Here is an 11,426-nt window from a genome sequence, read left to right on the forward strand (position 1 = left end):
TCATTTGGAATCATGTTGGAAAAGGAAGAGGTAAAGGGAAGATCATGCAAGTGAGGATTAGGGGTATGGGGAGCATCATCAACATCCATGCACGCATTTAAAAAACATTGGGAAAGAGCATGAACATTATCAACATTAGGATGCATCTCATCATAAATAGCACACAAGGGGGAGGGATTTGCATCATGGGGAGCATAGGATTCATCATTAGAGTGCATGCAAGAGCTAGAAAAATCGCAAGAATTAGCATCATTCTCTTGCTCATAACCATCCTTGGCAAACCACATATAGAAATCCCAAGCCTCATCCAAAGATTTGGCTCGAAATTGACCATTACACATGTTTTCAATCACCCCTCGAGTATACTCATTCAAACCCCAATAAATAACTTCACAAGCCTCCCATAAGGAACAACCATGGAAATTAGAGAAGTCTTCAAACCTATTAAAGTAGACCCAAAAGGGTTCATATTCAAATTGAGGCAAAGAGGAGCAAGACATCTCATTTTGGACAAATTGATCCATGACTCAATGAAGACAAACAACAAGCAACCAAACAAGAAAGCTCAAGAATATACACAAACAAAAACAAAAACAAGAAGAGAAGCAAACCAAAAGAAAATTATACACAATGGACTAGTCTCAATAAGATAACACAACGGTAATGGAAGCCGTTCCCCGGCAACGGCGCCAATTTGACAAGGGAATAATCGCGTCGTCAAACGACTATCCCTCGATCAAATACAATTTATACACCTAAACAAACCTAATACGAGTATAAGGCAAGCATAGGGGTCGAACCACAGAGAACGATTAAACACTACCAAATGCTATCAACAATTAAGCTAGTCCGGAATAAGGGAAGGTAAACCTAAGGTCTAAACAAACTAAAACTAGAGATAAAACATTAAGGGAAATGGTTTAGGTGTAGCATTCACTTGAACATAAACAAAAGCATAGAAGTTGAATTAATTATGAACTAAACATGCTCAAATATCGAAATAAAAGATCCAATCTAGCCGCCTTCCGGGGTCAATTGGCTTCTCCTAACATAGCCTCTATGTTTCCACATTAGAACCATATACTAGGAGGTACTATTAAATAACAATCGATAACAATGAACCTTAACTAAGTCAACTTCCGTTCCTTGTTAGCAAAGATTCACCTTTAATCAACTAACAACATGCATTTTGCAAGTAGATTAAAGAATATCAAGCATATAAAGACTTTAATCACAAATAAATCAATTCTAAACCCTAGAACATGCTCAAGATTCAACTACACCACCACCATCCCCTTAATGGGGGAATTACTCACTAATCATGATAACAACTAGATTAATCAACAAATAATCAAGAATCAACATGATTAATAAGCAATACCAACAACAAAAACAATAATCAAAAGAAAGCAAATAAAAATAGAGAAGAGAGAGTTAGAGATTCTCATTGATTGAAGATGGAAGTCTACAAACAAGATGATCAATCTTCTTCTTCAAGATCCAAGCTACAATCAACAATGGTGAAGCCCCTCACTTTCTCTCTCTAAACTACACTAATCCTAAACTAAACCTAGAGAGAGAAGCTCTCCTAAAACTAGGGAGCGAGAATAAAAAAATGAATGAAGAAGCCCCCCCCCCTTTTTGTGCAAAACAAGCCCCGCAATATATAAAGAATCGCGCAAAAACGCTGAACAGGACACGCTGCGCGCCCGCGCAAGGCAGCTGCGCGCCCGCGCAAGGCATCTGTGCGCCCGCGCATTTGAGGGTTGCGCGGCTTGTGCTTTGGTGTGTGCGCCCGCGCAGTGTCGGTGTGCGCCCGCGCACATGTCGCGCACAGGCCGCGCAAAACTTTCTGCCTTGCTTCTGCTATTTTGCCAGTTTTGCGCGGGTTCTCACAGGGCTGCGCGCCCGCACACTCTGGCCTTTCTTCGATTCTTCTCTCATGCTTCCTTGGCTTCTTCTTTGCAATCCAAGACTTTAAATACCTAAGCACAAACACCAAGGGAAGCAATAAGGTAAAGGGAACGGTGCAAACACGCAATGAAAGCAAGCATTAAGGAATATACGCGATTTCATTAAAAACACATCGAGACATGCATGCACGCATTATTTGAACAAAACAACTACAAAACACCCTAAGACAAGCTAAAACAAGGCATAAACACTATCCTAGGAGCGACATAAATGTCACTCATCAGGGACACACTTCCTAAAGAGACCATCACCACATTGCTTGAATAGGTACGGATCATTCCAAAAATACCTTCTCACTTCTTTGAAGAACTTTTTCTTTTGTTGAGAGGAGAATTCCGGAGGAACTACCCCACAAGCAAGATAGTTGGCAATATCCGCACACCAAGGTGTAGAAGTCGCCACCATAGCCATGAGGGCCTCGATCCCTATCTCATCATTAATTGGAACATCCTCCTTGTTCTCAAATGGAAGCCTAGACAAGTGATCCGCTACATAATTCTCCGCTCCCTTTTTGTCCCTCATTTCCATGTGAAAGTCTTGAAGAGAGAGAACCCAACATATCAAGCGAGGCTTCGCTTCTTTCTTGGTCATGAGGTATCGCACCGCGATGTGATCCGTGTACACAATGACTTTTGAACATATGAGATAGGACCGGAACTTATCAAATGCAAACAGCACCGCTAGCATCTCCTTCTCCGTTGTTGTATAGTTCTTTTGAGCTTCATCGAGAGTCCTACTTGCATAGTTGATGACACATGATTTCCCTTCTTTCTTTTGACCAAGGACGGCACCTACTGCAAAATCACTCGCATCGCACATTAGCTCAAAAGGCAAGCTCCAATCCGGAGCTTGCACAACAAGAGAAGAGATGAGAGCTTCCTTGAGATTACGAAATGCCTCAAGGCAAGCCTCATCAAAGCTAAAAACAACATCTTTCTTAAGTAATTCGGTCAAAGGTTTGGCAATTGAGGAGAAATCTTTTATAAACCTCCGGTAGAAACCGGCATGCCCAAGAAAAGCTCGTACTCCCGTGACGGAAGTAGGTGGGGGCAACCTCTCAATCACCGAAACTTTGGCTGGATCAACCTCAATGCCATTTTTTGAAACTTTATGACCGAGGACAATGCCCTCATCGACCATAAAATGGCATTTTTCCCAATTCAAAACCAAACTCGTCTCTTGACACCTTTGCAAAACTCTTTCAAGGTTAAAAAGACAAGTGTCAAAAGACGAGCCACCAACACTAAAATCATCCATGAAAACCTCAATTTCTTTTTCAAGCATTTCGGAGAAAATGGAAGTCATGCATCTTTGAAAAGTAGAGGGGGCATTGCATAATCCGAATGACATTCTTCGGTATGGAAATGTTCCATATGGACATGTGAAAGTAGTTTTCTCTTGATCTCTTGGATGGATAGGGATTTGGAAAAATCCGGAGTACCAATCCAAGAAACAAAAGAAAGCATGGTGAGAAAGCCTTTCAAGCATTTAGTCCATGAAAGGGAGAGGAAAATGATCTTTTTGTGTTCTTGTTCAATCTCCTACAATCAATACACATTCTCCACCCGGTCACCGTCCTGGTGGAGATTTCCTCTCCCTTTCCATCCATGACAATGGTCATTCCACCCTTTTTGGGAACCACATGAACCAGGCTCACCCATTTGCTATTGGAGATAGCATAGATGATGCCAGCCTCACGTAGTTTCAAAATTTCTTTCTTGACAACCTCTTGAAGGTTGGGGTTCAACCTCCTTTGAGGTTCAATGGAGGTGGAATGATCATCCTCAAGATGAATACGATGCATGCATAGAGAAGGACTAATGCCCTTGATATCATCAATGCTATACCCTATCACATCTTTGTATTTTCTCAAAACATCAAGCAATTTTTTCAAATTAAGTTCATCAAGGGTAGCATTGACAATAATAGGGTATTTTTCCTCCTCATCAAGATAAGAATATTTCAAAGAAAGGGGGAGGGGCTTGAGTTCTACCTTGGGAGGAGGCTTGGAACTCTCCTCCGATTTTTCCTCCATTGATTCAAGCTCAATCTTGCTTTGTTGATCAACTTCCTCCTTTGGCTTCTTGAGAGTGGAACTCCTCTTTGCATGAGAGAGCTTCCACAATTGGACCTTGAGGCTTCATCATGACCCTTCCCAAACGGTCTAACTCCTCATTCACAACATCAACTCGATAACACTTTTCAACCATAGGGGTCTTTAGCAACTTTGAAAACTCAAAGACAAATCTTCTCATCGGCCACTTCACATGTGATGGTGTTGTTTTTGCAATTGATGACCGCCCCCAAAGTCTTAAGAGCTTCCCGACCCAAAATCAAGGGTGTTTCCACATCTTCTTCCATGTCCATCACTACAAAGTCACAAGGCACATAGATGTGTCCCACTTGAATTGGAACATCCTCAAGTTCTCCACAAGGTAACTTCACCGAGCGGTCGGCTAGTTGAATTGTCTTCCTTGTAGGGATCATCTCAATATTGAGTTTTTGAGAAATGGATAAGGGGATTAGACTAACACTTGCTCCAAGATCGGCCAATGCACCCCTAGCTTCCATATTTCCAATTTTCACTGGCAAAGTGAAACTCCCCGGGTCTTTCTCCTTCTTGGGCATTTTATGTTGAACAAGAGCACTCACTTGGTGTGGAAGGGTTATAAGCTCATCATTGAGCTTCCTTTTGTTGGTGAGGATGTCCTTGAGAAATTTAGAGTAAGATGGCATTTGTGTCACTACTTCAAGAAAAGGGAGATTGATGTGCAAGTTCTTCATCACACTTAGAAACTTTGCAAACTTGTCATTCAACTTCCTCTCCGCAAGCCTACTTGGAAAAGGAACCGGTCCATCAAGCCTACTTAGAAGTTGTCTTCTTGTTGTTGACCTTCTTCTTCTCCGAACTTCCTTTTACCTCATCAACTTTTTCCTCCTCACCTCTCTTATCTTCATTCACACTCTCTTCTCCTCCCTTCTTTTCCTCACTATCCCCCTCATTTGGACCATCATAGGAAGTTCCCGACCTCAAAGTGATTGCCTTGCATGTATTGGGTTTTTGGTTATGAGAAGGGTTAGGTTGTGGTTGTCCGGGTAGAGTTGATGGTGAATTAAAAGGAGTCCTCTCGGCCAATTGAGCTAGTTGTGAATCAACCATCTTGTTGTGAGCCCTTATTTCTTGCATTTGTTGCCCAAAAGTTTGCATTTGTGAATGCATAGCTTGAAGGAGTTGTGTGGGTGTTGGCTCCGCTTGAGGTGCTTGTTCTTGATTTCTTTGGGGCGCTTGGGTTTGATTGTTGTATTGGTATTGGTTATTGTATTGGTTTTGGTTGTTGTATTGGTTGTTCCTTGGGTAGGTTCCTCTTGGGTTTTGGTTTTGAGATCGAGGTGGATTTTGGTATGGGGGTTCGAATTGTAAGAGGGTTAAGCTTGTTGGCCCCATTGTTGAGGTTGAGATGCAAACCCGGGTGGTGGTTGTCTCCAAGCCACTCCACCACCGCCTCCTCTAAAACCATCTTGCCTTGTTTTGTATGCTGCTACATGCTCGGGGCTCAAACCTCCACAATAAGATGTATCATGGTTCGTTCCTCCACAATTTTGACAAGAGAAAGAGTTGACTTGAGAAGAGCTTGCTCCACCGCTTGAGCTTGCATTTACACTTGTGTTCAACTTTGAGAGCCCTTTTGTGAGTTGCTCAATTTGATGTTGCAATTGATCGACCTTCTCCAATTCATGCATCCCAGCTTTCTTCGGTGCACTCCTTCTCCTACCTCCCCAAGAGTAGTTCTTTGCTACCTCCTCGATCGTTGCCTCCACTTGATTTTGGGGAATCTTGATCAATTGTCCACCCGCCCCCGCATCCAAGTTAGCTTTAGACATGGGCTCCAATCCATCGTAGAAAAACCTCATGAGCAAACTTTGATTGTATTCATGGTGAGGACACGCTTGTACCAACTCTTTGAACCTCTCCCAAGCTTCATTAAGACTCTCATCCGCTTCTTGTTGAAATGATGCAATCTTCCTTCTCATCTCGGCGGTCTTTTCCTCGAAAATGAACCTCTTCAAGAATGCCTTAACCACCTCCCTCCAAGATGTGAGTGAGTTAGGCTTCACTTGCTTCAACCACTTCTTTGCTCTACTTGAAAGAGATTGTCGAAATAGGTGCATCCGGATGTATTATTGAGAAACTTGGTTGGTTTGAATCATGGCACATAGCTCAAGGAATCTATCAAGGTGCTCTATGGGGTCTTCACTTGTAGAACCCGAAAATTGCTCTGATTGAACCATTCTTGTATATTGGGGATGAATTATAAAGTTAGTTTCCGTGACGGGTAACAAAATCCCTCCCGTGAGCTCATAATCCTCCGGATTTTCGAACTCACGAAATAAAATATCATCCTCTTGTCCCGCCATTGATTCACTTTGCGAACTAGAAGAGTAAGAATCACTCCCACTATCAAATGAAAAAGTACCAAGTCCTCTTCCTTCTTCTTGAAAAAGTCTACGGATTTGTCTTAAAGTTCGGTTGATTTGTTGGTCGATATGATGTGTAGGTGGTCCTTGATATCTTCTAAGCATTCACCAAATCTAAGCAAACAATTAGCAATGACAAGTATGATAAAACAAATCAAAACAAAAAAGAAAGCAATTAAAATTACCCTAACAAAAGCAAAATTAGACACTAAACAAGCCGCTTCCCCGGCAACGGCGCCAAAATTTGATCGGGCTAGGATAGGTCGTTAAACTATTAACCCTAATCAAATTAACTATTTATAAAACCTAGACTTCACACTAAACTAGTTAGTGGCAAGCAAGGGTCGATCCACTGAGGAAACTTTCTCATTTAATATCAAAATCACCATGCAAGAGTAATAAAGGGGTATATTTTGTTGGAGTTTGGAATGTAGACACTAGAACTATAAATAAACAATTAAAAGGGTGATTAAATCAAGGAATAACAACGCTAGGGATTAGGGGGTTTCAAACATGATTAGAATGAAGGAAAACAATGATAAGCATCATGATTAACATGCCAAAGAATATAAAATTGTACCTAAACAACTCATTTTCATGCAATAGTTTAGGCAAACCAATGAAAGTGGTCTAAGCTGATTAGGAACATTTTCATGCATCCCATTAGGCACAAGCTAACCCAAGAATAAAGAGGCACAATACATGGAACTCTATTTTAACAACTCATTCTCATGCAATCATTAAAATAGAGGTGATCTAAATCTAGTTCAAATCATTTTCATGCATTTAAACTAGAAGACAATCAAATAAAGTACTACAATAATCTCAAGCCAATAAAAATCATATCTTTCATCAATTTAAGGCATGTAATCAATCCACTATCATCATTCATCCATCATTCAATACATATTTTACACCCCTTCCCCTAGCTAAGAGATTAGCCTAGAAAAGGGGGACTAGACATGATAACAAAACTAGATGAAAACACAATAAACATGAAAGCAAACATGATCAAAAACAATGAAAATACCAAAATATATTAATCCACAAAATAGATAGAAATAAATAACTAGAGTGCAAATAAACAAGACTAAGAGAAAGGATTAGAGATTACTAAGTAGGCAATAATAGAAAGATTAAAACTTGCAAATTTGCTTGATGGATTGAAATGAAACTTGAGCCAAAGTTGCATACATGGAAATAACTTAAGTAATACTACACTTTCTCTCTCTAAGATTAGGGTTTAATTGTTTCTAAGATAATGCTAGATGATCCACTAATTCACCCTACGGCCTATATATATAGGTCCACTAAAAAGATACAAGAATTCGAAATAAAAAAAACTGAAACCCAGCGGTGCGCGCCCGCGCATATACACTGCGCGCCCGCACAGCTGCCATTCGTGCGCCCTCTCCGATCTTGTGCGCCCGCAGATCTGTGGGTACGGAGAAAATAGACCCATGGATGCGCGCCTTCTCCCAGCTACTGCGCGCTCGCGCATGATGAGTGCGCGCCCGCACACATGTCGCAGATGTGGCGCGCACAACTCTCTGTTTTGGCTCTGCTTCTGCAGCTATCTCGTGCGGGTTCTCACAAGGCTGCGCGCCCGCACAGTTCAAAGGCGCGCGCCCGCGCATAAGCCGCGCACAAGGCGCACAAAACCTTCTGTTTCTGTTATGCTCTTGAGGCAATCCTGCGCGGGTTCTCACAATGCTGCGCGCCCGCACACAGGGGATATGAGAATGAATTGTTCTTCTTCCAATGCCTTGATTCCTACAAAACGAAAACAAAGAAAAAAAGGAGAAAGGCAAACAAAGAAAAGAAGAACAAAAAGGTGAGAAAAAAAAAGAGAGCAAACAAGCTACAAGTGGGAGGAAAAACCCGTAAAATGAGCTCTAAATCGTGGCATAAATGCCACTCATCAAGTACAAAACAAGTAATCTAAAGTTTTGTCTCTCTACTTTCTCTCTCTACTAAATCTTGAAATAAGTCTCAAGTACATGTGAAATCGTCATCCCCTCAAAAAAAGGAAAAGTGAAGGGGTATTTATAATAAATCGAGCGAAGAGGTTCGGAGCAGGGCCGTGCGCACGCACCACCAGCCATGCGGATGCACAACAGGGTATGCGTGCGCGCACACCCCTGCTGTGGTGTTGCGGCGTGCACGACTCCTCTTGCTCGCTCGTAAATCCTTGTGCGAAGCTACGCTCTCAGCGCTCTTGTGCATCCCTATCGTTGGTGCTCTCATGATGATGCCCGCGAGAAGGGCAGCCCTTGATCTTCAAATATTTACGCTTTCATGACCTAGAGTCAATAAAGGCGCAACCGTGGGAGCGCAGCAAATAAAACTTTGAAACTTCTCTAACAAAAATTCAAGTAAAAGTAAGAGAGAAAGCAAAATGTATAGAAACTAAACTAAAACAGCTAAATAAGAACAAAAATCATGAAAAACTCATAAAAGTGAACGAAAAACCAAGATGAGATATAAAGACGAAAAATAAAGGAAAACTAGAAAGATTAAATGAAAATAAAGCAAGAAAATATAGGAAAAGGAATTAAAAGCTACTCTATTAAGCGCCATAAATGACGCTTATCAATTGGCCACTAAGGCCGGCACCACCATCATCCCCATTCCAACTATCATAGGAAAAACCCGAGGGGGGCCATATGGGGATCCCAACCTCCGGTGTCACCGGGAGGCCACCCATAATGACCCTTGAAAATATCTAGTTGGGATGAGGACCATTGGTCATATGGCTCGGGTTTCACTAAAGGAAAAGGGTGAGAGGGATCAACATACGGGCGGTTAGGGTCGCCCCTATAATCGCTCCCACCCGAAACCCAGTAGTCTTAATGATCGGACTTATCGAGGAACTCACGCCTTGGCTCATTGGGGTCTAAGACACCCGGCCAATAGGGGTAAGTAGGTCGGTTGCCACCCCCCAAAGATGGCATGGGCCCTTGTTGGGCCGGCGCATATGGATAGTTAACCGGAAGAGTGACCTCCTCTCTACGTACACTAGTATCATATTAGGCATTAGTTTGAAAGACATTATGTTGGCGAGAGGCGAACATACAGTACATGCTCTCTATTTGAGCTCTCATCGCCGCCATCTCATGTTGAAAATCGGGTTGTTGTTGTTGTTGTCGTCGTCGTCTTCTTTTTCTTCCTTCATGCTATTGTTATTGCCAAATCGGAGGCACCTCCTCCACCTCATCCTTTTCCTCTCCATCAATACCAATCTCCAAATTTAATTCAGTTATCTCATCCAATTCATCCACCTCCATCCTGTCATGGGGAAGGACACCCGAGTCTTTCCTCACCCACCAAGATTGATTAACTCCCTCTCTAGTATGGGAAGTGAATTCCGGCTTAGGGTGGAAACAATGATGCTTGCGGCGGGAGACTAGCAAACTCCAAATCCCGTTTATCTTAGTCTCTTTGATGAATTGCATCAACTTAAGTTGCTTCGTATCAAACCAAATGTCACTCCCATCACTTTTTCCCACGAGGGTGCAAGAATGCAACTTATCCGAACGACCTAACTTTTCTACTAACCGAGTGACCATAGCCCCACAATGAATTTCCCCTATCTTTGTACCCGAGACAATACTTTCAATGCATTCGGTGAAGATAAAACCCAAATTCACTCTATGACCATAGTCCAGCTTAGAGGCAAGCCACAAAATCCGAATCTCTTCTAAGGTAATCTTTCCCAAATCTTACGATGAAGAAGTCTAAGAGCCGGGTGCATGACATCCCTAGCAAATGAAAACTTAGAATTGAATCTATTCATCTTGGATATACAGTTCCACCAATGAATGAGGTTATAATCGGGTAATGGCTCATATTCGGGGAGGAATAGGTTGGCCTCGGGATTGAGGTCAAGATATTTGTTGAATTGAGGGAGGGTTATGATTTCTTTCTTGTTGAAGAGTTGGAAGTCGATAAAAAGGTTATTGCTCCCGGTGGCATGTGTTTCAAAGGAGGTTAAAAACTCCGAGGTAAGCTCACGGTAGGTTTGGTAAGCCTTCGTTACAAAGGAATTTAGCCTTAGATTGTTGAAAAAGAACTAACAATCCTCATCAATGCCCAATTGTGTTGTTGTGGGTTGATGATAGTGTTTAATGGGGAGGATTTTTCGTGATTGTAGGGTGTCATATATGAACTTATGGTGTTTGTTGATAAATTTAGTTAGTGGAAAAGGTGGTGGTGGTTGCTCATCATTTAAAGGGGGTTGAGAGGTTGAAGCTTGAGGCTTTTTACCACCCTTTCTCTTCTTTGAACCCATACCAAGCACTATTTTCACTACTTCAAATAATCAAAGCACACTACTCCAAATACAACCAACAATTCCACTACAACACAAAACTTCCAAAGTCCAAATGCTTCTCAATCACCAATCAACAAAAATTAACCACAAATATCCACAAGAAATTCCAAATATCAACTTACAAACAACAAACAACCAAGAATTAATTAATAAAAACCAACACCAATCACCAATTCATGCATCAAAATTCACCAAGGAAAATCACAAGAACAACCATGTAAATCATCAAATTATGCTTAAAAATTCAATAAAGACTAGAGAGGAGATAATTATACCAATTATGTGAGCCAAAAATCAACTCCAACTAGCCCAAAGAGGGAAAATTTCGAGCAACCTTCAAACACCTTCAATGGAGTCCCTCTCAAAAATTGGACCAAAATGTGGTGGAAATGGTGAAGATGATGAATTTGAAGGAAATTAGTGAAAATCTGAAGGAATTTGAGTGAGAAATTAGTAGGATTTGTGAGTTTATAGTGTTAGGGTTTGAGGTGGGGGCATTTAGAGAGAGAATGAGTGAGGAAGATGATAAAAAATAAAGGTGTGAAGCGAATTTGGGGGAATAAGAGCTCGGGAATCCGGGTAAACCCCGACAGCCGCACCCGCGGGTCTTTAGGCCGCGCCTTCTCCTGGGGCGCGGCTGGGC

General features: G+C 41.8%; 1 non-coding gene across 1 annotated transcript; it reads left to right on the forward strand.

The window, feature by feature from the left end:
- Nucleotides 1-5,903: 5,903 nt before the first annotated feature.
- LOC145583551 (small nucleolar RNA R71) lies at nucleotides 5,904-6,008 on the forward strand. The gene has a single exon (XR_014100190.1). It is a non-coding gene; the product is annotated as a small nucleolar RNA R71 (small nucleolar RNA).
- The last annotated feature ends 5,418 nt before the right edge of the window (nucleotides 6,009-11,426 follow it).

The sequence above is a fragment of the Chenopodium album genome, chromosome 15, assembly GCF_948465745.1.
Source record: "Chenopodium album chromosome 15, dcCheAlbu1.1, whole genome shotgun sequence".
NCBI classification, from domain to species: domain Eukaryota; kingdom Viridiplantae; phylum Streptophyta; class Magnoliopsida; order Caryophyllales; family Amaranthaceae; genus Chenopodium; species Chenopodium album.